Genomic DNA, 27,069 nt, shown 5'->3' on the forward strand with positions numbered 1-27,069 from the left:
GTCTCTGTTTGCTCCTTTCTTTCTTCCACTTCGGGAAAGGCTTCCTTACTGGGTGTGGAAATCTCCTATGCCTTTCCTCGCCTATTCTGTCAGCTCTAAAATTCTCTTTCGGTTGCCACCCTCACAGATGGATTAGGAAACTCTTTGCGGTGCACTCATTAGTGAAATGACCTCAATGACGCTGGAATCCAATATCTAATGGCCGATTTTTAGCGAGTCCACACGCCAGGGTGGTTGGGGTCCAGTGCAGCCCCGGCCAGGCCCAGGCCCCTTGGACTGGGCCACAGGAGGACACAGAGGAGGGTCCCGGCCCCCACGGTAGCGGTGCGGGCAGTTCTCCAAGGGCTTGGGTGTTTTCCAGAGGGAGGAGATGGAGGGGACTGATTTCTTCAGCGCCCCACAAACCACACCACCCCACCCATGGGACACATCCCGAGAGAGAGAGACGCCCCATACACTGGCTCCCCTCCCCCGTGCGCTGTGCCCCAGCCCTGGCCCGGGGGAATAGGCGGCCGCCGGGCCACAGGGTGGGGGGCGCAGCTGAAAGGGGTTGTGGGGGAGGGCCGCCCCTGGCTGGGGTCAAAGGGCGAGCGCCCCGCCCCTCCCGCCCGTGCGCAGTCTGCGGCCCCGGCGCGCTGGGGGTGGGGGGCGGGGAGGTGAAGGAGGCCAGGCGAGGAGAGGAGGGGGGCTTGAAGGTCTCCACCTTGGCGGGTCCAGCCGTGGAGGCGCATCTTGTGTGAGTGTGAGTGAGTGAGTGAGTGTGAGTGTGAGTGTGTGTGTGTACAGAGACAGCCCCCAACCCCGGCCCGCCGCTCCCTGCCCGCCCCGCCTGTCACCCCCCGTCCCTCGGAGCCCGCGGGACCCGGCCGGCGAACTCAACAGGCCCGACCCGGCGCGGGGCCTGGGGCGGGAGGAGGCGGCGGGGAAGCGCAGAGAGGCTCGGCTTCTTGAGCGGGGCAGGGGCGCCCTCCGCCGTCCACGGCCACACCACCCCGAACGCGCCCGATCCCGTCTGGTCTCGGAAGCTAAGCAGGGTCGGGCCTGGTTAGAACTTGGATGGGAGACCGCCTGGGAATACCGGGTGCCGTAGGCTTCTTCTTTTTTTTTTTTGCCTCTGGTTCTGTCGCGTTTCTGGGAGTGCGGGGGCGGCCCGGGGTGGGGGTGACCCCCACCCTCAGCGCCCGCCGCGGTGCCTGGCGCCCCAGCCCGCGCCGTTGGGCCTCCTCTTGTCCCGAGCCGTGACACCGCCGCCACGCGGCAGCATGCGTGGCTTCTGGACAGTCAGGTCTCAGACCAAAGGTCTGCTCTGTGGGAGCCGACACGCTGGAGGAAACCTTGAGAGTCTGAGAGGGGAGGGAGTTCCAGAAGAAGGCCAGGATGTCATTTTGAGGGAGTATGTGACCAGAACTCCTCCCGTTGCTTTTGGGGTTCTATGGGCTACACGTAGGAATCTTTGGTGGTGGCACCTGATGTTCGGGGATCCGGAGTCACACCCAGACCTGCTCCACAGGCCTCCTTTTACTTTTCTCTTCGGATTCATTTTTTTTTTTTTTTTTTTTGAGACAGAGTCTCGGTTTGTTGCCCAGGCTAGAGTGAGTGCCGTGGCGTCAGCCTAGCTCACAGCAACTTCAAACTCCTGGGCTCGAGTGATCCTTCTGCCTCAGCCTCCAGGGTAGCTGGGACTGCAGGCATGCGCCACCATGCCCCGCTAATTTTTTATATATATATCAGTTGGCCAATTAATTTCTTTCTATTTATAGTAGAGACGGGGTCTCGCTCTTGCTCAGGCTGGTTTTGAACTCCTGACCTTGAGCAATCCGCCCGCCTCGGCCTCCCAAGAGCTAGGATTACAGGCGTGAGCCACAGCGCCCGGCCGGATTCATTATTTTTAAAAAGTGTCTCTTATCTCTATTATTGCATTTTCTTTTCTCTCTCTTTTCAAGCAGATGATGGGAGTCCAAGTATTAAGGTGACATGTGTTGCCCGTGCCCCCCTCCCCCCCCCCCCGTGTTCTTATTCATTTACCTCTCATGTTGTTCCAGCATATTGTGGGGGCACCAATGTTAAGGTCGGGTGCGTTGCCCTCTCCCAGCCTCCCCCCTCGGGTCAGAGCTTCAAGTGCGCCCATCCCCCAGTCGGTGCGTACCCACCCCATTCCTAATGGATGTGTATGCCCATCCCCTCCCCCCACCCGCCCGACACCCACCCGAAGAAGGTGATTCCTCTGTGTCCACTTAGGTGTCCATCGGTTCGTACCCATTTGCTGGTGAGCGCGAGCACGTGGTGCTCGTGTGTCCATTCTTGGGATACTTGGCTTACTGGAACGGGTTCCAGCTCTGGCCAGGAGAACCACGAGAGGTGCCCCCTCACCGCTGCTCCTCATAGCCGAATAGCACTCCGTGGTGTCCACGCGCCACATTTTATTTACCCACTCGTGGGTCGATGGGCACTCGGGTGGCTTCCAGGTCTTTGCGATTGTGACTTGTGCCCTGACACTAACCCTAACCCTTACCCAGCCCGTCTCCTCCACGGCCCCTGCCTGACTGACTCCTTCCCGCCCGGCCTATCACCTGTCACCGTCCTCTGCCCCTGCCTGACACGCTCGTCCCCGCCCGGGCCGTCACCGTCCTCGGCCCCTGCCTGACGGGGCTCCTCCGTCGCCTGGGCCTTCCAAGGGCTTGGTGTGGACGCTGGTTCCAGGACGCCCTCCCAGGAACCCGGTAGCAGGGCGGCCGCAGCGTCTCGTGCAACCCAACCGTCCGCCGGCTGGCCGCCGTCGCTAAGTGGCCTGCGGGGGACGTGCTCCCGCTGTGCCGTGGGGGCCCAGCCTGGTGTCTTCTCTGAGGCCCCGCGGCTGCCGCTCCCCGCAAGGGGATAGCCGCGGAGGTGGGGACCGCCTCCTCATGGGGACGTATACCCAGCTCTCCACGTCGGATTCCGGGGCTCTCTGTCCTGCCAGAAGGCCCAGCTGGCCTGCGGGTCCTTAGAGTGGCAAAAACATCCGAAAACTGAGATTGAGGGTCCGGTGGGTGTCTGCACTTTTGTGCTGGGCACCCCAGGGAGGCCCGGGGGCTGGCTGGACAACGTGGTCTGCTGGGCTGGGGGGGGGGGTTTGGAGGAGCAACTGATGCCCTTTGCACTTTGGGTAGCAAGTGTCTGAGGTGTCTCTGGGCCCTGTGCCATGTGGGGGCGGGGGCGGGGGCGGGGTGGGAGGAGGAGGAGGAGGAGGAGGAGGAGGAGGTGGGAAGGGCCGTGGCCTGCAGTGGTGTTCCCCGGGGTGGCACAGCATGTGGCTTCTTCCACAGGCTGCTTGGCCTGGGCTCCCTGCACCTGGGCCTTTGGAGGACTGGCCCTGTGCTTGCCAACACTTCCTGCAGGGACCCAGAGCTGGGAGGTTGCATCTCTCAGCCCTGGGTCGGGCAGAGCCCCAGCGGGCCATGCCCACAACCTCTCTCAGCAGGGGTCCCCCAGAAGGCTCCTTTGGGACCAGGATTCTCTTGCGGGTGACTCTTTAAGGTCTGGCCCCTGGATGGAGGGGCACCAGGAGTAGAGGAGCAGGAAGGGGAAGGGGGTGGCCATGCGAGGGGACACTTTCAGGCCAAGTCCCAGCTTCAGTCTGATCCTCCTGGGAACCCCGGGGTGGACATCACACCTCCTGGTTGCCCCGCTCTGAGACAAGGAGCCGGGCTTCGCATTCCCACAGCAGCCAGTCGTGGGCTGAGGACACCTGGGGCGTTGGGAACTCCCTGGCTTCTCCTTGGCTTAACATCTGGAGCTGCTTGTGAATTGTGCCGCCACACACACCCGAGTGCAGGTGTCTTCTGCACAGACTGCGGGCCTCGCTCTTCTGAGTGCCGCTAGCTCGCGACCCACCCACGGGTGAACCTGGTCAGGGTACTTTCTCTCAGGGGCAGACTCTGATCCGGGCGGGCTACCGGTGTCTCTGTTTGCTCCTTTCTTTCTTCCACTTCGGGAAAGGCTTCCTTACTGGGTGTGGAAATCTCCTATGCCTTTCCTCGCCTATTCTGTCAGCTCTAAAATTCTCTTTCGGTTGCCACCCTCACAGATGGATTAGGAAACTCTTTGCGGTGCACTCATTAGTGAAATGACCTCAATGACGCTGGAATCCAATATCTAATGGCCGATTTTTAGCGAGTCCACACGCCAGGGTGGTTGGGGTCCAGTGCAGCCCCGGCCAGGCCCAGGCCCCTTGGACTGGGCCACAGGAGGACACAGAGGAGGGTCCCGGCCCCCACGGTAGCGGTGCGGGCAGTTCTCCAAGGGCTTGGGTGTTTTCCAGAGGGAGGAGATGGAGGGGACTGATTTCTTCAGCGCCCCACAAACCACGCCACCCCACCCAACCCCACCCATGGGACACATCCCGAGAGAGAGAGACGCCCCATACACTGGCTCCCCTCCCCCGTGCGCTGTGCCCCAGCCCTGGCCCGGGGGAATAGGCGGCCGCCGGGCCACAGGGTGGGGGGCGCAGCTGAAAGGGGTTGTGGGGGAGGGCCGCCCCTGGCTGGGGTCAAAGGGCGAGCGCCCCGCCCCTCCCGCCCGTGCGCAGTCTGCGGCCCCGGCGCGCTGGGGGTGGGGGGCGGGGAGGTGAAGGAGGCCAGGCCAGGAGAGGAGGGGGGCTTGAAGGTCTCCACCTGGGCGGGTCCAGCCGTGGAGGCGCATCTTGTGTGAGTGTGAGTGAGTGAGTGAGTGTGAGTGTGAGTGTGTGTGTGTACAGAGACAGCCCCCAACCCCGGCCCGCCGCTCCCTGCCCGCCCCGCCTGTCACCCCCCGTCCCTCGGAGCCCGCGGGACCCGGCCGGCGAACTCAACAGGCCCGACCCGGCGCGGGGCCTGGGGCGGGAGGAGGCGGCGGGGAAGCGCAGAGAGGCTCGGCTTCTTGAGCGGGGCAGGGGCGCCCTCCGCCGTCCACGGCCACACCACCCCGAACGCGCCCGATCCCGTCTGGTCTCGGAAGCTAAGCAGGGTCGGGCCTGGTTAGAACTTGGATGGGAGACCGCCCGGGAATACCGGGTGCCGTAGGCTTCTTCTTTTTTTTTTTTGCCTCTGGTTCTGTCGCGTTTCTGGGAGTGCGGGGGCGGCCCGGGGTGGGGGTGACCCCCACCCTCAGCGCCCGCCGCGGTGCCTGGCGCCCCAGCCCGCGCCGTTGGGCCTCCTCTTGTCCCGAGCCGTGACACCGCCGCCACGCGGCAGCATGCGTGGCTTCTGGACAGTCAGGTCTCAGACCAAAGGTCTGCTCTGTGGGAGCCGACACGCTGGAGGAAACCTTGAGAGTCTGAGAGGGGAGGGAGTTCCAGAAGAAGGCCAGGATGTCATTTTGAGGGAGTATGTGACCAGAACTCCTCCCGTTGCTTTTGGGGTTCTATGGGCTACACGTAGGAATCTTTGGTGGTGGCACCTGATGTTCGGGGATCCGGAGTCACACCCAGACCTGCTCCACAGGCCTCCTTTTACTTTTCTCTTCGGATTCATTTTTTTTTTTTTTTTTTTTGAGACAGAGTCTCGGTTTGTTGCCCAGGCTAGAGTGAGTGCCGTGGCGTCAGCCTAGCTCACAGCAACTTCAAACTCCTGGGCTCGAGTGATCCTTCTGCCTCAGCCTCCAGGGTAGCTGGGACTGCAGGCATGCGCCACCATGCCCCGCTAATTTTTTATATATATATCAGTTGGCCAATTAATTTCTTTCTATTTATAGTAGAGACGGGGTCTCGCTCTTGCTCAGGCTGGTTTTGAACTCCTGACCTTGAGCAATCCGCCCGCCTCGGCCTCCCAAGAGCTAGGATTACAGGCGTGAGCCACAGCGCCCGGCCGGATTCATTATTTTTAAAAAGTGTCTCTTATCTCTATTATTGCATTTTCTTTTCTCTCTCTTTTCAAGCAGATGATGGGAGTCCAAGTATTAAGGTGACATGTGTTGCCCGTGCCCCCCTCCCCCCCCCCCGTGTTCTTATTCATTTACCTCTCATGTTGTTCCAGCATATTGTGGGGGCACCAATGTTAAGGTCGGGTGCGTTGCCCTCTCCCAGCCTCCCCCCTCGGGTCAGAGCTTCAAGTGCGCCCATCCCCCAGTCGGTGCGTACCCACCCCATTCCTAATGGATGTGTATGCCCATCCCCTCCCCCCACCCGCCCGACACCCACCCGAAGAAGGTGATTCCTCTGTGTCCACTTAGGTGTCCATCGGTTCGTACCCATTTGCTGGTGAGCGCGAGCACGTGGTGCTCGTGTGTCCATTCTTGGGATACTTGGCTTACTGGAACGGGTTCCAGCTCTGGCCAGGAGAACCACGAGAGGTGCCCCCTCACCGCTGCTCCTCATAGCCGAATAGCACTCCGTGGTGTCCACGCGCCACATTTTATTTACCCACTCGTGGGTCGATGGGCACTCGGGTGGCTTCCAGGTCTTTGCGATTGTGACTTGTGCCCTGACACTAACCCTAACCCTTACCCAGCCCGTCTCCTCCACGGCCCCTGCCTGACTGACTCCTTCCCGCCCGGCCTATCACCTGTCACCGTCCTCTGCCCCTGCCTGACACGCTCGTCCCCGCCCGGGCCGTCACCGTCCTCGGCCCCTGCCTGACGGGGCTCCTCCGTCGCCTGGGCCTTCCAAGGGCTTGGTGTGGACGCTGGTTCCAGGACGCCCTCCCAGGAACCCGGTAGCAGGGCGGCCGCAGCGTCTCGTGCAACCCAACCGTCCGCCGGCTGGCCGCCGTCGCTAAGTGGCCTGCGGGGGACGTGCTCCCGCTGTGCCGTGGGGGCCCAGCCTGGTGTCTTCTCTGAGGCCCCGCGGCTGCCGCTCCCCGCAAGGGGATAGCCGCGGAGGTGGGGACCGCCTCCTCATGGGGACGTATACCCAGCTCTCCACGTCGGATTCCGGGGCTCTCTGTCCTGCCAGAAGGCCCAGCTGGCCTGCGGGTCCTTAGAGTGGCAAAAACATCCGAAAACTGAGATTGAGGGTCCGGTGGGTGTCTGCACTTTTGTGCTGGGCACCCCAGGGAGGCCCGGGGGCTGGCTGGACAACGTGGTCTGCTGGGCTGGGGGGGGGGGTTTGGAGGAGCAACTGATGCCCTTTGCACTTTGGGTAGCAAGTGTCTGAGGTGTCTCTGGGCCCTGTGCCATGTGGGGGCGGGGGCGGGGGCGGGGTGGGAGGAGGAGGAGGAGGAGGAGGAGGAGGAGGTGGGAAGGGCCGTGGCCTGCAGTGGTGTTCCCCGGGGTGGCACAGCATGTGGCTTCTTCCACAGGCTGCTTGGCCTGGGCTCCCTGCACCTGGGCCTTTGGAGGACTGGCCCTGTGCTTGCCAACACTTCCTGCAGGGACCCAGAGCTGGGAGGTTGCATCTCTCAGCCCTGGGTCGGGCAGAGCCCCAGCGGGCCATGCCCACAACCTCTCTCAGCAGGGGTCCCCCAGAAGGCTCCTTTGGGACCAGGATTCTCTTGCGGGTGACTCTTTAAGGTCTGGCCCCTGGATGGAGGGGCACCAGGAGTAGAGGAGCAGGAAGGGGAAGGGGGTGGCCATGCGAGGGGACACTTTCAGGCCAAGTCCCAGCTTCAGTCTGATCCTCCTGGGAACCCCGGGGTGGACATCACACCTCCTGGTTGCCCCGCTCTGAGACAAGGAGCCGGGCTTCGCATTCCCACAGCAGCCAGTCGTGGGCTGAGGACACCTGGGGCGTTGGGAACTCCCTGGCTTCTCCTTGGCTTAACATCTGGAGCTGCTTGTGAATTGTGCCGCCACACACACCCGAGTGCAGGTGTCTTCTGCACAGACTGCGGGCCTCGCTCTTCTGAGTGCCGCTAGCTCGCGACCCACCCACGGGTGAACCTGGTCAGGGTACTTTCTCTCAGGGGCAGACTCTGATCCGGGCGGGCTACCGGTGTCTCTGTTTGCTCCTTTCTTTCTTCCACTTCGGGAAAGGCTTCCTTACTGGGTGTGGAAATCTCCTATGCCTTTCCTCGCCTATTCTGTCAGCTCTAAAATTCTCTTTCGGTTGCCACCCTCACAGATGGATTAGGAAACTCTTTGCGGTGCACTCATTAGTGAAATGACCTCAATGACGCTGGAATCCAATATCTAATGGCCGATTTTTAGCGAGTCCACACGCCAGGGTGGTTGGGGTCCAGTGCAGCCCCGGCCAGGCCCAGGCCCCTTGGACTGGGCCACAGGAGGACACAGAGGAGGGTCCCGGCCCCCACGGTAGCGGTGCGGGCAGTTCTCCAAGGGCTTGGGTGTTTTCCAGAGGGAGGAGATGGAGGGGACTGATTTCTTCAGCGCCCCACAAACCACGCCACCCCACCCAACCCCACCCATGGGACACATCCCGAGAGAGAGAGACGCCCCATACACTGGCTCCCCTCCCCCGTGCGCTGTGCCCCAGCCCTGGCCCGGGGGAATAGGCGGCCGCCGGGCCACACGGTGGGGGGCGCAGCTGAAAGGGGTTGTGGGGGAGGGCCGCCCCTGGCTGGGGTCAAAGGGCGAGCGCCCCGCCCCTCCCGCCCGTGCGCAGTCTGCGGCCCCGGCGCGCTGGGGGTGGGGGGCGGGGAGGTGAAGGAGGCCAGGCGAGGAGAGGAGGGGGGCTTGAAGGTCTCCACCTGGGCGGGTCCAGCCGTGGAGGCGCATCTTGTGTGAGTGTGAGTGAGTGAGTGAGTGTGAGTGTGAGTGTGTGTGTGTACAGAGACAGCCCCCAACCCCGGCCCGCCGCTCCCTGCCCGCCCCGCCTGTCACCCCCCGTCCCTCGGAGCCCGCGGGACCCGGCCGGCGAACTCAACAGGCCCGACCCGGCGCGGGGCCTGGGGCGGGAGGAGGCGGCGGGGAAGCGCAGAGAGGCTCGGCTTCTTGAGCGGGGCAGGGGCGCCCTCCGCAGTCCACGGCCACACCACCCCGAACGCGCCCGATCCCGTCTGGTCTCGGAAGCTAAGCAGGGTCGGGCCTGGTTAGAACTTGGATGGGAGACCGCCCGGGAATACCGGGTGCCGTAGGCTTCTTCTTTTTTTTTTTTGCCTCTGGTTCTGTCGCGTTTCTGGGAGTGCGGGGGCGGCCCGGGGTGGGGGTGACCCCCACCCTCAGCGCCCGCCGCGGTGCCTGGCGCCCCAGCCCGCGCCGTTGGGCCTCCTCTTGTCCCGAGCCGTGACACCGCCGCCACGCGGCAGCATGCGTGGCTTCTGGACAGTCAGGTCTCAGACCAAAGGTCTGCTCTGTGGGAGCCGACACGCTGGAGGAAACCTTGAGAGTCTGAGAGGGGAGGGAGTTCCAGAAGAAGGCCAGGATGTCATTTTGAGGGAGTATGTGACCAGAACTCCTCCCGTTGCTTTTGGGGTTCTATGGGCTACACGTAGGAATCTTTGGTGGTGGCACCTGATGTTCGGGGATCCGGAGTCACACCCAGACCTGCTCCACAGGCCTCCTTTTACTTTTCTCTTCGGATTCATTTTTTTTTTTTTTTTTTTTGAGACAGAGTCTCGGTTTGTTGCCCAGGCTAGAGTGAGTGCCGTGGCGTCAGCCTAGCTCACAGCAACTTCAAACTCCTGGGCTCGAGTGATCCTTCTGCCTCAGCCTCCAGGGTAGCTGGGACTGCAGGCATGCGCCACCATGCCCCGCTAATTTTTTATATATATATCAGTTGGCCAATTAATTTCTTTCTATTTATAGTAGAGACGGGGTCTCGCTCTTGCTCAGGCTGGTTTTGAACTCCTGACCTTGAGCAATCCGCCCGCCTCGGCCTCCCAAGAGCTAGGATTACAGGCGTGAGCCACAGCGCCCGGCCGGATTCATTATTTTTAAAAAGTGTCTCTTATCTCTATTATTGCATTTTCTTTTCTCTCTCTTTTCAAGCAGATGATGGGAGTCCAAGTATTAAGGTGACATGTGTTGCCCGTGCCCCCCTCCCCCCCCCCCGTGTTCTTATTCATTTACCTCTCATGTTGTTCCAGCATATTGTGGGGGCACCAATGTTAAGGTCGGGTGCGTTGCCCTCTCCCAGCCTCCCCCCTCGGGTCAGAGCTTCAAGTGCGCCCATCCCCCAGTCGGTGCGTACCCACCCCATTCCTAATGGATGTGTATGCCCATCCCCTCCCCCCACCCGCCCGACACCCACCCGAAGAAGGTGATTCCTCTGTGTCCACTTAGGTGTCCATCGGTTCGTACCCATTTGCTGGTGAGCGCGAGCACGTGGTGCTCGTGTGTCCATTCTTGGGATACTTGGCTTACTGGAACGGGTTCCAGCTCTGGCCAGGAGAACCACGAGAGGTGCCCCCTCACCGCTGCTCCTCATAGCCGAATAGCACTCCGTGGTGTCCACGCGCCACATTTTATTTACCCACTCGTGGGTCGATGGGCACTCGGGTGGCTTCCAGGTCTTTGCGATTGTGACTTGTGCCCTGACACTAACCCTAACCCTTACCCAGCCCGTCTCCTCCACGGCCCCTGCCTGACTGACTCCTTCCCGCCCGGCCTATCACCTGTCACCGTCCTCTGCCCCTGCCTGACACGCTCGTCCCCGCCCGGGCCGTCACCGTCCTCGGCCCCTGCCTGACGGGGCTCCTCCGTCGCCTGGGCCTTCCAAGGGCTTGGTGTGGACGCTGGTTCCAGGACGCCCTCCCAGGAACCCGGTAGCAGGGCGGCCGCAGCGTCTCGTGCAACCCAACCGTCCGCCGGCTGGCCGCCGTCGCTAAGTGGCCTGCGGGGGACGTGCTCCCGCTGTGCCGTGGGGGCCCAGCCTGGTGTCTTCTCTGAGGCCCCGCGGCTGCCGCTCCCCGCAAGGGGATAGCCGCGGAGGTGGGGACCGCCTCCTCATGGGGACGTATACCCAGCTCTCCACGTCGGATTCCGGGGCTCTCTGTCCTGCCAGAAGGCCCAGCTGGCCTGCGGGTCCTTAGAGTGGCAAAAACATCCGAAAACTGAGATTGAGGGTCCGGTGGGTGTCTGCACTTTTGTGCTGGGCACCCCAGGGAGGCCCGGGGGCTGGCTGGACAACGTGGTCTGCTGGGCTGGGGGGGGGGTTTGGAGGAGCAACTGATGCCCTTTGCACTTTGGGTAGCAAGTGTCTGAGGTGTCTCTGGGCCCTGTGCCATGTGGGGGCGGGGGCGGGGGCGGGGTGGGAGGAGGAGGAGGAGGAGGAGGAGGAGGAGGTGGGAAGGGCCGTGGCCTGCAGTGGTGTTCCCCGGGGTGGCACAGCATGTGGCTTCTTCCACAGGCTGCTTGGCCTGGGCTCCCTGCACCTGGGCCTTTGGAGGACTGGCCCTGTGCTTGCCAACACTTCCTGCAGGGACCCAGAGCTGGGAGGTTGCATCTCTCAGCCCTGGGTCGGGCAGAGCCCCAGCGGGCCATGCCCACAACCTCTCTCAGCAGGGGTCCCCCAGAAGGCTCCTTTGGGACCAGGATTCTCTTGCGGGTGACTCTTTAAGGTCTGGCCCCTGGATGGAGGGGCACCAGGAGTAGAGGAGCAGGAAGGGGAAGGGGGTGGCCATGCGAGGGGACACTTTCAGGCCAAGTCCCAGCTTCAGTCTGATCCTCCTGGGAACCCCGGGGTGGACATCACACCTCCTGGTTGCCCCGCTCTGAGACAAGGAGCCGGGCTTCGCATTCCCACAGCAGCCAGTCGTGGGCTGAGGACACCTGGGGCGTTGGGAACTCCCTGGCTTCTCCTTGGCTTAACATCTGGAGCTGCTTGTGAATTGTGCCGCCACACACACCCGAGTGCAGGTGTCTTCTGCACAGACTGCGGGCCTCGCTCTTCTGAGTGCCGCTAGCTCGCGACCCACCCACGGGTGAACCTGGTCAGGGTACTTTCTCTCAGGGGCAGACTCTGATCCGGGCGGGCTACCGGTGTCTCTGTTTGCTCCTTTCTTTCTTCCACTTCGGGAAAGGCTTCCTTACTGGGTGTGGAAATCTCCTATGCCTTTCCTCGCCTATTCTGTCAGCTCTAAAATTCTCTTTCGGTTGCCACCCTCACAGATGGATTAGGAAACTCTTTGCGGTGCACTCATTAGTGAAATGACCTCAATGACGCTGGAATCCAATATCTAATGGCCGATTTTTAGCGAGTCCACACGCCAGGGTGGTTGGGGTCCAGTGCAGCCCCGGCCAGGCCCAGGCCCCTTGGACTGGGCCACAGGAGGACACAGAGGAGGGTCCCGGCCCCCACGGTAGCGGTGCGGGCAGTTCTCCAAGGGCTTGGGTGTTTTCCAGAGGGAGGAGATGGAGGGGACTGATTTCTTCAGCGCCCCACAAACCACACCACCCCACCCATGGGACACATCCCGAGAGAGAGAGACGCCCCATACACTGGCTCCCCTCCCCCGTGCGCTGTGCCCCAGCCCTGGCCCGGGGGAATAGGCGGCCGCCGGGCCACAGGGTGGGGGGCGCAGCTGAAAGGGGTTGTGGGGGAGGGCCGCCCCTGGCTGGGGTCAAAGGGCGAGCGCCCCGCCCCTCCCGCCCGTGCGCAGTCTGCGGCCCCGGCGCGCTGGGGGTGGGGGGCGGGGAGGTGAAGGAGGCCAGGCGAGGAGAGGAGGGGGGCTTGAAGGTCTCCACCTTGGCGGGTCCAGCCGTGGAGGCGCATCTTGTGTGAGTGTGAGTGAGTGAGTGAGTGTGAGTGTGAGTGTGTGTGTGTACAGAGACAGCCCCCAACCCCGGCCCGCCGCTCCCTGCCCGCCCCGCCTGTCACCCCCCGTCCCTCGGAGCCCGCGGGACCCGGCCGGCGAACTCAACAGGCCCGACCCGGCGCGGGGCCTGGGGCGGGAGGAGGCGGCGGGGAAGCGCAGAGAGGCTCGGCTTCTTGAGCGGGGCAGGGGCGCCCTCCGCCGTCCACGGCCACACCACCCCGAACGCGCCCGATCCCGTCTGGTCTCGGAAGCTAAGCAGGGTCGGGCCTGGTTAGAACTTGGATGGGAGACCGCCCGGTGTATACCGGGTGCCGTAGGCTTCTTCTTTTCTTTTTTTGCCTCTGGTTCTGTCGCGTTTCTGGGAGTGCGGGGGCGGCCCGGGGTGGGGGTGACCCCCACCCTCAGCGCCCGCCGCGGTGCCTGGCGCCCCAGCCCGCGCCGTTGGGCCTCCTCTTGTCCCGAGCCGTGACACCGCCGCCACGCGGCAGCATGCGTGGCTTCTGGACAGTCAGGTCTCAGACCAAAGGTCTGCTCTGTGGGAGCCGACACGCTGGAGGAAACCTTGAGAGTCTGAGAGGGGAGGGAGTTCCAGAAGAAGGCCAGGATGTCATTTTGAGGGAGTATGTGACCAGAACTCCTCCCGTTGCTTTTGGGGTTCTATGGGCTACACGTAGGAATCTTTGGTGGTGGCACCTGATGTTCGGGGATCCGGAGTCACACCCAGACCTGCTCCACAGGCCTCCTTTTACTTTTCTCTTCGGATTCATTTTTTTTTTTTTTTTTTTTGAGACAGAGTCTCGGTTTGTTGCCCAGGCTAGAGTGAGTGCCGTGGCGTCAGCCTAGCTCACAGCAACTTCAAACTCCTGGGCTCGAGTGATCCTTCTGCCTCAGCCTCCAGGGTAGCTGGGACTGCAGGCATGCGCCACCATGCCCCGCTAATTTTTTATATATATATCAGTTGGCCAATTAATTTCTTTCTATTTATAGTAGAGATGGGGTCTCGCTCTTGCTCAGGCTGGTTTTGAACTCCTGACCTTGAGCAATCCGCCCGCCTCGGCCTCCCAAGAGCTAGGATTACAGGCGTGAGCCACAGCGCCCGGCCGGATTCATTATTTTTAAAAAGTGTCTCTTATCTCTATTATTGCATTTTCTTTTCTCTCTCTTTTCAAGCAGATGATGGGAGTCCAAGTATTAAGGTGACATGTGTTGCCCGTGCCCCCCTCCCCCCCCCCCGTGTTCTTATTCATTTACCTCTCATGTTGTTCCAGCATATTGTGGGGGCACCAATGTTAAGGTCGGGTGCGTTGCCCTCTCCCAGCCTCCCCCCTCGGGTCAGAGCTTCAAGTGCGCCCATCCCCCAGTCGGTGCGTACCCACCCCATTCCTAATGGATGTGTATGCCCATCCCCTCCCCCCACCCGCCCGACACCCACCCGAAGAAGGTGATTCCTCTGTGTCCACTTAGGTGTCCATCGGTTCGTACCCATTTGCTGGTGAGCGCGAGCACGTGGTGCTCGTGTGTCCATTCTTGGGATACTTGGCTTACTGGAACGGGTTCCAGCTCTGGCCAGGAGAACCACGAGAGGTGCCCCCTCACCGCTGCTCCTCATAGCCGAATAGCACTCCGTGGTGTCCACGCGCCACATTTTATTTACCCACTCGTGGGTCGATGGGCACTCGGGTGGCTTCCAGGTCTTTGCGATTGTGACTTGTGCCCTGACACTAACCCTAACCCTTACCCAGCCCGTCTCCTCCACGGCCCCTGCCTGACTGACTCCTTCCCGCCCGGCCTATCACCTGTCACCGTCCTCTGCCCCTGCCTGACACGCTCGTCCCCGCCCGGGCCGTCACCGTCCTCGGCCCCTGCCTGACGGGGCTCCTCCGTCGCCTGGGCCTTCCAAGGGCTTGGTGTGGACGCTGGTTCCAGGACGCCCTCCCAGGAACCCGGTAGCAGGGCGGCCGCAGCGTCTCGTGCAACCCAACCGTCCGCCGGCTGGCCGCCGTCGCTAAGTGGCCTGCGGGGGACGTGCTCCCGCTGTGCCGTGGGGGCCCAGCCTGGTGTCTTCTCTGAGGCCCCGCGGCTGCCGCTCCCCGCAAGGGGATAGCCGCGGAGGTGGGGACCGCCTCCTCATGGGGACGTATACCCAGCTCTCCACGTCGGATTCCGGGGCTCTCTGTCCTGCCAGAAGGCCCAGCTGGCCTGCGGGTCCTTAGAGTGGCAAAAACATCCGAAAACTGAGATTGAGGGTCCGGTGGGTGTCTGCACTTTTGTGCTGGGCACCCCAGGGAGGCCCGGGGGCTGGCTGGACAACGTGGTCTGCTGGGCTGGGGGGGGGGGTTTGGAGGAGCAACTGATGCCCTTTGCACTTTGGGTAGCAAGTGTCTGAGGTGTCTCTGGGCCCTGTGCCATGTGGGGGCGGGGGCGGGGGCGGGGTGGGAGGAGGAGGAGGAGGAGGAGGAGGAGGAGGTGGGAAGGGCCGTGGCCTGCAGTGGTGTTCCCCGGGGTGGCACAGCATGTGGCTTCTTCCACAGGCTGCTTGGCCTGGGCTCCCTGCACCTGGGCCTTTGGAGGACTGGCCCTGTGCTTGCCAACACTTCCTGCAGGGACCCAGAGCTGGGAGGTTGCATCTCTCAGCCCTGGGTCGGGCAGAGCCCCAGCGGGCCATGCCCACAACCTCTCTCAGCAGGGGTCCCCCAGAAGGCTCCTTTGGGACCAGGATTCTCTTGCGGGTGACTCTTTAAGGTCTGGCCCCTGGATGGAGGGGCACCAGGAGTAGAGGAGCAGGAAGGGGAAGGGGGTGGCCATGCGAGGGGACACTTTCAGGCCAAGTCCCAGCTTCAGTCTGATCCTCCTGGGAACCCCGGGGTGGACATCACACCTCCTGGTTGCCCCGCTCTGAGACAAGGAGCCGGGCTTCGCATTCCCACAGCAGCCAGTCGTGGGCTGAGGACACCTGGGGCGTTGGGAACTCCCTGGCTTCTCCTTGGCTTAACATCTGGAGCTGCTTGTGAATTGTGCCGCCACACACACCCGAGTGCAGGTGTCTTCTGCACAGACTGCGGGCCTCGCTCTTCTGAGTGCCGCTAGCTCGCGACCCACCCACGGGTGAACCTGGTCAGGGTACTTTCTCTCAGGGGCAGACTCTGATCCGGGCGGGCTACCGGTGTCTCTGTTTGCTCCTTTCTTTCTTCCACTTCGGGAAAGGCTTCCTTACTGGGTGTGGAAATCTCCTATGCCTTTCCTCGCCTATTCTGTCAGCTCTAAAATTCTCTTTCGGTTGCCACCCTCACAGATGGATTAGGAAACTCTTTGCGGTGCACTCATTAGTGAAATGACCTCAATGACGCTGGAATCCAATATCTAATGGCCGATTTTTAGCGAGTCCACACGCCAGGGTGGTTGGGGTCCAGTGCAGCCCCGGCCAGGCCCAGGCCCCTTGGACTGGGCCACAGGAGGACACAGAGGAGGGTCCCGGCCCCCACGGTAGCGGTGCGGGCAGTTCTCCAAGGGCTTGGGTGTTTTCCAGAGGGAGGAGATGGAGGGGACTGATTTCTTCAGCGCCCCACAAACCACGCCACCCCACCCAACCCCACCCATGGGACACATCCCGAGAGAGAGAGACGCCCCATACACTGGCTCCCCTCCCCCGTGCGCTGTGCCCCAGCCCTGGCCCGGGGGAATAGGCGGCCGCCGGGCCACAGGGTGGGGGGCGCAGCTGAAAGGGGTTGTGGGGGAGGGCCGCCCCTGGCTGGGGTCAAAGGGCGAGCGCCCCGCCCCTCCCGCCCGTGCGCAGTCTGCGGCCCCGGCGCGCTGGGGGTGGGGGGCGGGGAGGTGAAGGAGGCCAGGCGAGGAGAGGAGGGGGGCTTGAAGGTCTCCACCTGGGCGGGTCCAGCCGTGGAGGCGCATCTTGTGTGAGTGTGAGTGAGTGAGTGAGTGTGAGTGTGAGTGTGTGTGTGTACAGAGACAGCCCCCAACCCCGGCCCGCCGCTCCCTGCCCGCCCCGCCTGTCACCCCCCGTCCCTCGGAGCCCGCGGGACCCGGCCGGCGAACTCAACAGGCCCGACCCGGCGCGGGGCCTGGGGCGGGAGGAGGCGGCGGGGAAGCGCAGAGAGGCTCGGCTTCTTGAGCGGGGCAGGGGCGCCCTCCGCCGTCCACGGCCACACCACCCCGAACGCGCCCGATCCCGTCTGGTCTCGGAAGCTAAGCAGGGTCGGGCCTGGTTAGAACTTGGATGGGAGACCGCCCGGGAATACCGGGTGCCGTAGGCTTCTTCTTTTTTTTTTTTGCCTCTGGTTCTGTCGCGTTTCTGGGAGTGCGGGGGCGGCCCGGGGTGGGGGTGACCCCCACCCTCAGCGCCCGCCGCGGTGCCTGGCGCCCCAGCCCGCGCCGTTGGGCCTCCTCTTGTCCCGAGCCGTGACACCGCCGCCACGCGGCAGCATGCGTGGCTTCTGGACAGTCAGGTCTCAGACCAAAGGTCTGCTCTGTGGGAGCCGACACGCTGGAGGAAACCTTGAGAGTCTGAGAGGGGAGGGAGTTCCAGAAGAAGGCCAGGATGTCATTTTGAGGGAGTATGTGACCAGAACTCCTCCCGTTGCTTTTGGGGTTCTATGGGCTACACGTAGGAATCTTTGGTGGTGGCACCTGATGTTCGGGGATCCGGAGTCACACCCAGACCTGCTCCACAGGCCTCCTTTTACTTTTCTCTTCGGATTCATTTTTTTTTTTTTTTTTTTGAGACAGAGTCTCGGTTTGTTGCCCAGGCTAGAGTGAGTGCCGTGGCGTCAGCCTAGCTCACAGCAACTTCAAACTCCTGGGCTCGAGTGATCCTTCTGCCTCAGCCTCCAGGGTAGCTGGGACTGCAGGCATGCGCCACCATGCCCCGCTAATTTTTTATATATATATCAGTTGGCCAATTAATTTCTTTCTATTTATAGTAGAGACGGGGTCTCGCTCTTGCTCAGGCTGGTTTTGAACTCCTGACCTTGAGCAATCCGCCCGCCTCGGCCTCCCAAGAGCTAGGATTACAGGCGTGAGCCACAGCGCCCGGCCGGATTCATTATTTTTAAAAAGTGTCTCTTATCTCTATTATTGCATTTTCTTTTCTCTCTCTTTTCAAGCAGATGATGGGAGTCCAAGTATTAAGGTGACATGTGTTGCCCGTGCCCCCCTCCCCCCCCCCCCGTGTTCTTATTCATTTACCTCTCATGTTGTTCCAGCATATTGTGGGGGCACCAATGTTAAGGTCGGGTGCGTTGCCCTCTCCCAGCCTCCCCCCTCGGGTCAGAGCTTCAAGTGCGCCCATCCCCCAGTCGGTGCGTACCCACCCCATTCCTAATGGATGTGTATGCCCATCCCCTCCCCCCACCCGCCCGACACCCACCCGAAGAAGGTGATTCCTCTGTGTCCACTTAGGTGTCCATCGGTTCGTACCCATTTGCTGGTGAGCGCGAGCACGTGGTGCTCGTGTGTCCATTCTTGGGATACTTGGCTTACTGGAACGGGTTCCAGCTCTGGCCAGGAGAACCACGAGAGGTGCCCCCTCACCGCTGCTCCTCATAGCCGAATAGCACTCCGTGGTGTCCACGCGCCACATTTTATTTACCCACTCGTGGGTCGATGGGCACTCGGGTGGCTTCCAGGTCTTTGCGATTGTGACTTGTGCCCTGACACTAACCCTAACCCTTACCCAGCCCGTCTCCTCCACGGCCCCTGCCTGACTGACTCCTTCCCGCCCGGCCTATCACCTGTCACCGTCCTCTGCCCCTGCCTGACACGCTCGTCCCCGCCCGGGCCGTCACCGTCCTCGGCCCCTGCCTGACGGGGCTCCTCCGTCGCCTGGGCCTTCCAAGGGCTTGGTGTGGACGCTGGTTCCAGGACGCCCTCCCAGGAACCCGGTAGCAGGGCGGCCGCAGCGTCTCGTGCAACCCAACCGTCCGCCGGCTGGCCGCCGTCGCTAAGTGGCCTGCGGGGGACGTGCTCCCGCTGTGCCGTGGGGGCCCAGCCTGGTGTCTTCTCTGAGGCCCCGCGGCTGCCGCTCCCCGCAAGGGGATAGCCGCGGAGGTGGGGACCGCCTCCTCATGGGGACGTATACCCAGCTCTCCACGTCGGATTCCGGGGCTCTCTGTCCTGCCAGAAGGCCCAGCTGGCCTGCGGGTCCTTAGAGTGGCAAAAACATCCGAAAACTGAGATTGAGGGTCCGGTGGGTGTCTGCACTTTTGTGCTGGGCACCCCAGGGAGGCCCGGGGGCTGGCTGGACAACGTGGTCTGCTGGGCTGGGGGGGGGGGTTTGGAGGAGCAACTGATGCCCTTTGCACTTTGGGTAGCAAGTGTCTGAGGTGTCTCTGGGCCCTGTGCCATGTGGGGGCGGGGGCGGGGGCGGGGTGGGAGGAGGAGGAGGAGGAGGAGGAGGAGGAGGTGGGAAGGGCCGTGGCCTGCAGTGGTGTTCCCCGGGGTGGCACAGCATGTGGCTTCTTCCACAGGCTGCTTGGCCTGGGCTCCCTGCACCTGGGCCTTTGGAGGACTGGCCCTGTGCTTGCCAACACTTCCTGCAGGGACCCAGAGCTGGGAGGTTGCATCTCTCAGCCCTGGGTCGGGCAGAGCCCCAGCGGGCCATGCCCACAACCTCTCTCAGCAGGGGTCCCCCAGAAGGCTCCTTTGGGACCAGGATTCTCTTGCGGGTGACTCTTTAAGGTCTGGCCCCTGGATGGAGGGGCACCAGGAGTAGAGGAGCAGGAAGGGGAAGGGGGTGGCCATGCGAGGGGACACTTTCAGGCCAAGTCCCAGCTTCAGTCTGATCCTCCTGGGAACCCCGGGGTGGACATCACACCTCCTGGTTGCCCCGCTCTGAGACAAGGAGCCGGGCTTCGCATTCCCACAGCAGCCAGTCGTGGGCTGAGGACACCTGGGGCGTTGGGAACTCCCTGGCTTCTCCTTGGCTTAACATCTGGAGCTGCTTGTGAATTGTGCCGCCACACACACCCGAGTGCAGGTGTCTTCTGCACAGACTGCGGGCCTCGCTCTTCTGAGTGCCGCTAGCTCGCGACCCACCCACGGGTGAACCTGGTCAGGGTACTTTCTCTCAGGGGCAGACTCTGATCCGGGCGGGCTACCGGTGTCTCTGTTTGCTCCTTTCTTTCTTCCACTTCGGGAAAGGCTTCCTTACTGGGTGTGGAAATCTCCTATGCCTTTCCTCGCCTATTCTGTCAGCTCTAAAATTCTCTTTCGGTTGCCACCCTCACAGATGGATTAGGAAACTCTTTGCGGTGCACTCATTAGTGAAATGACCTCAATGACGCTGGAATCCAATATCTAATGGCCGATTTTTAGCGAGTCCACACGCCAGGGTGGTTGGGGTCCAGTGCAGCCCCGGCCAGGCCCAGGCCCCTTGGACTGGGCCACAGGAGGACACAGAGGAGGGTCCCGGCCCCCACGGTAGCGGTGCGGGCAGTTCTCCAAGGGCTTGGGTGTTTTCCAGAGGGAGGAGATGGAGGGGACTGATTTCTTCAGCGCCCCACAAACCACGCCACCCCACCCCACCCCACCCATGGGACACATCCCGAGAGAGAGAGAGACGCCCCATACACTGGCTCCCCTCCCCCGTGCGCTGTGCCCCAGCCCTGGCCCGGGGGAATAGGCGGCCGCCGGGCCACAGGGTGGGGGGCGCAGCTGAAAGGGGTTGTGGGGGAGGGCCGCCCCTGGCTGGGGTCAAAGGGCGAGCGCCCCGCCCCTCCCGCCCGTGCGCAGTCTGCGGCCCCGGCGCGCTGGGGGTGGGGGGCGGGGAGGTGAAGGAGGCCAGGCCAGGAGAGGAGGGGGGCTTGAAGGTCTCCACCTTGGCGGGTCCAGCCGTGGAGGCGCATCTTGTGTGAGTGTGAGTGAGTGAGTGAGTGTGAGTGTGAGTGTGTGTGTGTACAGAGACAGCCCCCAACCCCGGCCCGCCGCTCCCTGCCCGCCCCGCCTGTCACCCCCCGTCCCTCGGAGCCCGCGGGACCCGGCCGGCGAACTCAACAGGCCCGACCCGGCGCGGGGCCTGGGGCGGGAGGAGGCGGCGGGGAAGCGCAGAGAGGCTCGGCTTCTTGAGCGGGGCAGGGGCGCCCTCCGCCGTCCACGGCCACACCACCCCGAACGCGCCCGATCCCGTCTGGTCTCGGAAGCTAAGCAGGGTCGGGCCTGGTTAGAACTTGGATGGGAGACCGCCCGGTGTATACCGGGTGCCGTAGGCTTCTTCTTTTCTTTTTTTGCCTCTGGTTCTGTCGCGTTTCTGGGAGTGCGGGGGCGGCCCGGGGTGGGGGTGACCCCCACCCTCAGCGCCCGCCGCGGTGCCTGGCGCCCCAGCCCGCACCGTTGGGCCTCCTCTTGTCCCGAGCCGTGACACCGCCGCCACGCGGCAGCATGCGTGGCTTCTGGACAGTCAGGTCTCAGACCAAAGGTCTGCTCTGTGGGAGCCGACACGCTGGAGGAAACCTTGAGAGTCTGAGAGGGGAGGGAGTTCCAGAAGAAGGCCAGGATGTCATTTTGAGGGAGTATGTGACCAGAACTCCTCCCGTTGCTTTTGGGGTTCTATGGGCTACACGTAGGAATCTTTGGTGGTGGCACCTGATGTTCGGGGATCCGGAGTCACACCCAGACCTGCTCCACAGGCCTCCTTTTACTTTTCTCTTCGGATTCATTTTTTTTTTTTTTTTTTGAGACAGAGTCTCGGTTTGTTGCCCAGGCTAGAGTGAGTGCCGTGGCGTCAGCCTAGCTCACAGCAACTTCAAACTCCTGGGCTCGAGTGATCCTTCTGCCTCAGCCTCCAGGGTAGCTGGGACTGCAGGCATGCGCCACCATGCCCCGCTAATTTTTTATATATATATCAGTTGGCCAATTAATTTCTTTCTATTTATAGTAGAGACGGGGTCTCGCTCTTGCTCAGGCTGGTTTTGAACTCCTGACCTTGAGCAATCCGCCCGCCTCGGCCTCCCAAGAGCTAGGATTACAGGCGTGAGCCACAGCGCCCGGCCGGATTCATTATTTTTAAAAAGTGTCTCTTATCTCTATTATTGCATTTTCTTTTCTCTCTCTTTTCAAGCAGATGATGGGAGTCCAAGTATTAAGGTGACATGTGTTGCCCGTGCCCCCTCCCCCCCCCCCCGTGTTCTTATTCATTTACCTCTCATGTTGTTCCAGCATATTGTGGGGGCACCAATGTTAAGGTCGGGTGCGTTGCCCTCTCCCAGCCTCCCCCCTCGGGTCAGAGCTTCAAGTGCGCCCATCCCCCAGTCGGTGCGTACCCACCCCATTCCTAATGGATGTGTATGCCCATCCCCTCCCCCCACCCGCCCGACACCCACCCGAAGAAGGTGATTCCTCTGTGTCCACTTAGGTGTCCATCGGTTCGTACCCATTTGCTGGTGAGCGTGAGCACGTGGTGCTCGTGTGTCCATTCTTGGGATACTTGGCTTACTGGAACGGGTTCCAGCTCTGGCCAGGAGAACCACGAGAGGTGCCCCCTCACCGCTGCTCCTCATAGCCGAATAGCACTCCGTGGTGTCCACGCGCCACATTTTATTTACCCACTCGTGGGTCGATGGGCACTCGGGTGGCTTCCAGGTCTTTGCGATTGTGACTTGTGCCCTGACACTAACCCTAACCCTTACCCAGCCCGTCTCCTCCACGGCCCCTGCCTGACTGACTCCTTCCCGCCCGGCCTATCACCTGTCACCGTCCTCTGCCCCTGCCTGACACGCTCGTCCCCGCCCGGGCCGTCACCGTCCTCGGCCCCTGCCTGACGGGGCTCCTCCGTCGCCTGGGCCTTCCAAGGGCTTGGTGTGGACGCTGGTTCCAGGACGCCCTCCCAGGAACCCGGTAGCAGGGCGGCCGCAGCGTCTCGTGCAACCCAACCGTCCGCCGGCTGGCCGCCGTCGCTAAGTGGCCTGCGGGGGACGTGCTCCCGCTGTGCCGTGGGGGCCCAGCCTGGTGTCTTCTCTGAGGCCCCGCGGCTGCCGCTCCCCGCAAGGGGATAGCCGCGGAGGTGGGGACCGCCTCCTCATGGGGACGTATACCCAGCTCTCCACGTCGGATTCCGGGGCTCTCTGTCCTGCCAGAAGGCCCAGCTGGCCTGCGGGTCCTTAGAGTGGCAAAAACATCCGAAAACTGAGATTGAGGGTCCGGTGGGTGTCTGCACTTTTGTGCTGGGCACCCCAGGGAGGCCCGGGGGCTGGCAGGACAACGTGGTCTGCTGGGCTGGGGGGGGGGTTTGGAGGAGCAACTGATGCCCTTTGCACTTTGGGTAGCAAGTGTCTGAGGTGTCTCTGGGCCCTGTGCCATGTGGGGGCGGGGGCGGGGGCGGGGTGGGAGGAGGAGGAGGAGGAGGAGGAGGAGGAGGAGGAGGAGGAGGAGGTGGGAAGGGCCGTGGCCTGCAGTGGTGTTCCCCGGGGTGGCACAGCATGTGGCTTCTTCCACAGGCTGCTTGGCCTGGGCTCCCTGCACCTGGGCCTTTGGAGGACTGGCCCTGTGCTTGCCAACACTTCCTGCAGGGACCCAGAGCTGGGAGGTTGCATCTCTCAGCCCTGGGTCGGGCAGAGCCCCAGCGGGCCATGCCCACAACCTCTCTCAGCAGGGGTCCCCCAGAAGGCTCCTTTGGGACCAGGATTCTCTTGCGGGTGACTCTTTAAGGTCTGGCCCCTGGATGGAGGGGCACCAGGAGTAGAGGAGCAGGAAGGGGAAGGGGGTGGCCATGCGAGGGGACACTTTCAGGCCAAGTCCCAGCTTCAGTCTGATCCTCCTGGGAACCCCGGGGTGGACATCACACCTCCTGGTTGCCCCGCTCTGAGACAAGGAGCCGGGCTTCGCATTCCCACAGCAGCCAGTCGTGGGCTGAGGACACCTGGGGCGTTGGGAACTCCCTGGCTTCTCCTTGGCTTAACATCTGGAGCTGCTTGTGAATTGTGCCGCCACACACACCCGAGTGCAGGTGTCTTCTGCACAGACTGCGGGCCTCGCTCTTCTGAGTGCCGCTAGCTCGCGACCCACCCACGGGTGAACCTGGTCAGGGTACTTTCTCTCAGGGGCAGACTCTGATCCGGGCGGGCTACCGGTGTCTCTGTTTGCTCCTTTCTTTCTTCCACTTCGGGAAAGGCTTCCTTACTGGGTGTGGAAATCTCCTATGCCTTTCCTCGCCTATTCTGTCAGCTCTAAAATTCTCTTTCGGTTGCCACCCTCACAGATGGATTAGGAAACTCTTTGCGGTGCACTCATTAGTGAAATGACCTCAATGACGCTGGAATCCAATATCTAATGGCCGATTTTTAGCGAGTCCACACGCCAGGGTGGTTGGGGTCCAGTGCAGCCCCGGCCAGGCCCAGGCCCCTTGGACTGGGCCACAGGAGGACACAGAGGAGGGTCCCGGCCCCCACGGTAGCGGTGCGGGCAGTTCTCCAAGGGCTTGGGTGTTTTCCAGAGGGAGGAGATGGAGGGGACTGATTTCTTCAGCGCCCCACAAACCACGCCACCCCACCCCACCCCACCCATGGGACACATCCCGAGAGAGAGAGAGACGCCCCATACACTGGCTCCCCTCCCCCGTGCGCTGTGCCCCAGCCCTGGCCCGGGGGAATAGGCGGCCGCCGGGCCACAGGGTGGGGGGCGCAGCTGAAAGGGGTTGTGGGGGAGGGCCGCCCCTGGCTGGGGTCAAAGGGCGAGCGCCCCGCCCCTCCCGCCCGTGCGCAGTCTGCGGCCCCGGCGCGCTGGGGGTGGGGGGCGGGGAGGTGAAGGAGGCCAGGCCAGGAGAGGAGGGGGGCTTGAAGGTCTCCACCTTGGCGGGTCCAGCCGTGGAGGCGCATCTTGTGTGAGTGTGAGTGAGTGAGTGAGTGTGAGTGTGAGTGTGTGTGTGTACAGAGACAGCCCCCAACCCCGGCCCGCCGCTCCCTGCCCGCCCCGCCTGTCACCCCCCGTCCCTCGGAGCCCGCGGGACCCGGCCGGCGAACTCAACAGGCCCGACCCGGCGCGGGGCCTGGGGCGGGAGGAGGCGGCGGGGAAGCGCAGAGAGGCTCGGCTTCTTGAGCGGGGCAGGGGCGCCCTCCGCCGTCCACGGCCACACCACCCCGAACGCGCCCGATCCCGTCTGGTCTCGGAAGCTAAGCAGGGTCGGGCCTGGTTAGAACTTGGATGGGAGACCGCCCGGTGTATACCGGGTGCCGTAGGCTTCTTCTTTTTTTTTTTTTGCCTCTGGTTCTGTCGCGTTTCTGGGAGTGCGGGGGCGGCCCGGGGTGGGGGTGACCCCCACCCTCAGCGCCCGCCGCGGTGCCTGGCGCCCCAGCCCGCACCGTTGGGCCTCCTCTTGTCCCGAGCCGTGACACCGCCGCCACGCGGCAGCATGCGTGGCTTCTGGACAGTCAGGTCTCAGACCAAAGGTCTGCTCTGTGGGAGCCGACACGCTGGAGGAAACCTTGAGAGTCTGAGAGGGGAGGGAGTTCCAGAAGAAGGCCAGGATGTCATTTTGAGGGAGTATGTGACCAGAACTCCTCCCGTTGCTTTTGGGGTTCTATGGGCTACACGTAGGAATCTTTGGTGGTGGCACCTGATGTTCGGGGATCCGGAGTCACACCCAGACCTGCTCCACAGGCCTCCTTTTACTTTTCTCTTCGGATTCATTTTTTTTTTTTTTTTTTGAGACAGAGTCTCGGTTTGTTGCCCAGGCTAGAGTGAGTGCCGTGGCGTCAGCCTAGCTCACAGCAACTTCAAACTCCTGGGCTCGAGTGATCCTTCTGCCTCAGCCTCCAGGGTAGCTGGGACTGCAGGCATGCGCCACCATGCCCCGCTAATTTTTTATATATATATCAGTTGGCCAATTAATTTCTTTCTATTTATAGTAGAGACGGGGTCTCGCTCTTGCTCAGGCTGGTTTTGAACTCCTGACCTTGAGCAATCCGCCCGCCTCGGCCTCCCAAGAGCTAGGATTACAGGCGTGAGCCACAGCGCCCGGCCGGATTCATTATTTTTAAAAAGTGTCTCTTATCTCTATTATTGCATTTTCTTTTCTCTCTCTTTTCAAGCAGATGATGGGAGTCCAAGTATTAAGGTGACATGTGTTGCCCGTGCCCCCCTCCCCCCCCCCCGTGTTCTTATTCATTTACCTCTCATGTTGTTCCAGCATATTGTGGGGGCACCAATGTTAAGGTCGGGTGCGTTGCCCTCTCCCAGCCTCCCCCCTCGGGTCAGAGCTTCAAGTGCGCCCATCCCCCAGTCGGTGCGTACCCACCCCATTCCTAATGGATGTGTATGCCCATCCCCTCCCCCCACCCGCCCGACACCCACCCGAAGAAGGTGATTCCTCTGTGTCCACTTAGGTGTCCATCGGTTCGTACCCATTTGCTGGTGAGCGTGAGCACGTGGTGCTCGTGTGTCCATTCTTGGGATACTTGGCTTACTGGAACGGGTTCCAGCTCTGGCCAGGAGAACCACGAGAGGTGCCCCCTCACCGCTGCTCCTCATAGCCGAATAGCACTCCGTGGTGTCCACGCGCCACATTTTATTTACCCACTCGTGGGTCGATGGGCACTCGGGTGGCTTCCAGGTCTTTGCGATTGTGACTTGTGCCCTGACACTAACCCTAACCCTTACCCAGCCCGTCTCCTCCACGGCCCCTGCCTGACTGACTCCTTCCCGCCCGGCCTATCACCTGTCACCGTCCTCTGCCCCTGCCTGACACGCTCGTCCCCGCCCGGGCCGTCACCGTCCTCGGCCCCTGCCTGACGGGGCTCCTCCGTCGCCTGGGCCTTCCAAGGGCTTGGTGTGGACGCTGGTTCCAGGACGCCCTCCCAGGAACCCGGTAGCAGGGCGGCCGCAGCGTCTCGTGCAACCCAACCGTCCGCCGGCTGGCCGCCGTCGCTAAGTGGCCTGCGGGGGACGTGCTCCCGCTGTGCCGTGGGGGCCCAGCCTGGTGTCTTCTCTGAGGCCCCGCGGCTGCCGCTCCCCGCAAGGGGATAGCCGCGGAGGTGGGGACCGCCTCCTCATGGGGACGTATACCCAGCTCTCCACGTCGGATTCCGGGGCTCTCTGTCCTGCCAGAAGGCCCAGCTGGCCTGCGGGTCCTTAGAGTGGCAAAAACATCCGAAAACTGAGATTGAGGGTCCGGTGGGTGTCTGCACTTTTGTGCTGGGCACCCCAGGGAGGCCCGGGGGCTGGCAGGACAACGTGGTCTGCTGGGCTGGGGGGGGGGTTTGGAGGAGCAACTGATGCCCTTTGCACTTTGGGTAGCAAGTGTCTGAGGTGTCTCTGGGCCCTGTGCCATGTGGGGGCGGGGGCGGGGGCGGGGTGGGAGGAGGAGGAGGAGGAGGAGGAGGAGGAGGAGGAGGTGGGAAGGGCCGTGGCCTGCAGTGGTGTTCCCCGGGGTGGCACAGCATGTGGCTTCTTCCACGGGATGCTTGGCCTGGGCTCCCTGCACCTGGGCCTTTGGAGGACTGGCCCTGTGCTTGCCAACACT

General features: G+C 62.6%; 1 non-coding gene and 6 pseudogenes across 1 annotated transcript; all 7 read left to right on the forward strand.

Annotated features, from left to right (window-relative positions):
• The first annotated feature begins 974 nt into the window (after positions 1-974).
• LOC142868287 (5S ribosomal RNA) lies at positions 975-1,093 on the forward strand. The gene has a single exon (XR_012917372.1). It is a non-coding gene; the product is annotated as a 5S ribosomal RNA (ribosomal RNA).
• Positions 1,094-4,923: 3,830 nt separating this feature from the next.
• Positions 4,924-5,042, forward strand: LOC142868349 (uncharacterized; annotated as a pseudogene).
• Positions 5,043-8,871: 3,829 nt separating this feature from the next.
• LOC142868293 (uncharacterized) lies at positions 8,872-8,990 on the forward strand (annotated as a pseudogene).
• A 3,818-nt stretch (positions 8,991-12,808) lies between these two features.
• On the forward strand, positions 12,809-12,928 carry LOC142868344 (uncharacterized; annotated as a pseudogene).
• Positions 12,929-16,757: 3,829 nt separating this feature from the next.
• Positions 16,758-16,876, forward strand: LOC142868304 (uncharacterized; annotated as a pseudogene).
• Positions 16,877-20,707: 3,831 nt separating this feature from the next.
• LOC142868345 (uncharacterized) lies at positions 20,708-20,827 on the forward strand (annotated as a pseudogene).
• Positions 20,828-24,670: 3,843 nt separating this feature from the next.
• Positions 24,671-24,790, forward strand: LOC142868346 (uncharacterized; annotated as a pseudogene).
• The last annotated feature ends 2,279 nt before the right edge of the window (positions 24,791-27,069 follow it).

The sequence above is a fragment of the Microcebus murinus genome, unplaced genomic scaffold (assembly GCF_040939455.1).
Source record: "Microcebus murinus isolate Inina unplaced genomic scaffold, M.murinus_Inina_mat1.0 scaf029_hap2_Mmur4.0, whole genome shotgun sequence".
NCBI classification, from domain to species: Eukaryota; Metazoa; Chordata; class Mammalia; order Primates; family Cheirogaleidae; genus Microcebus; species Microcebus murinus.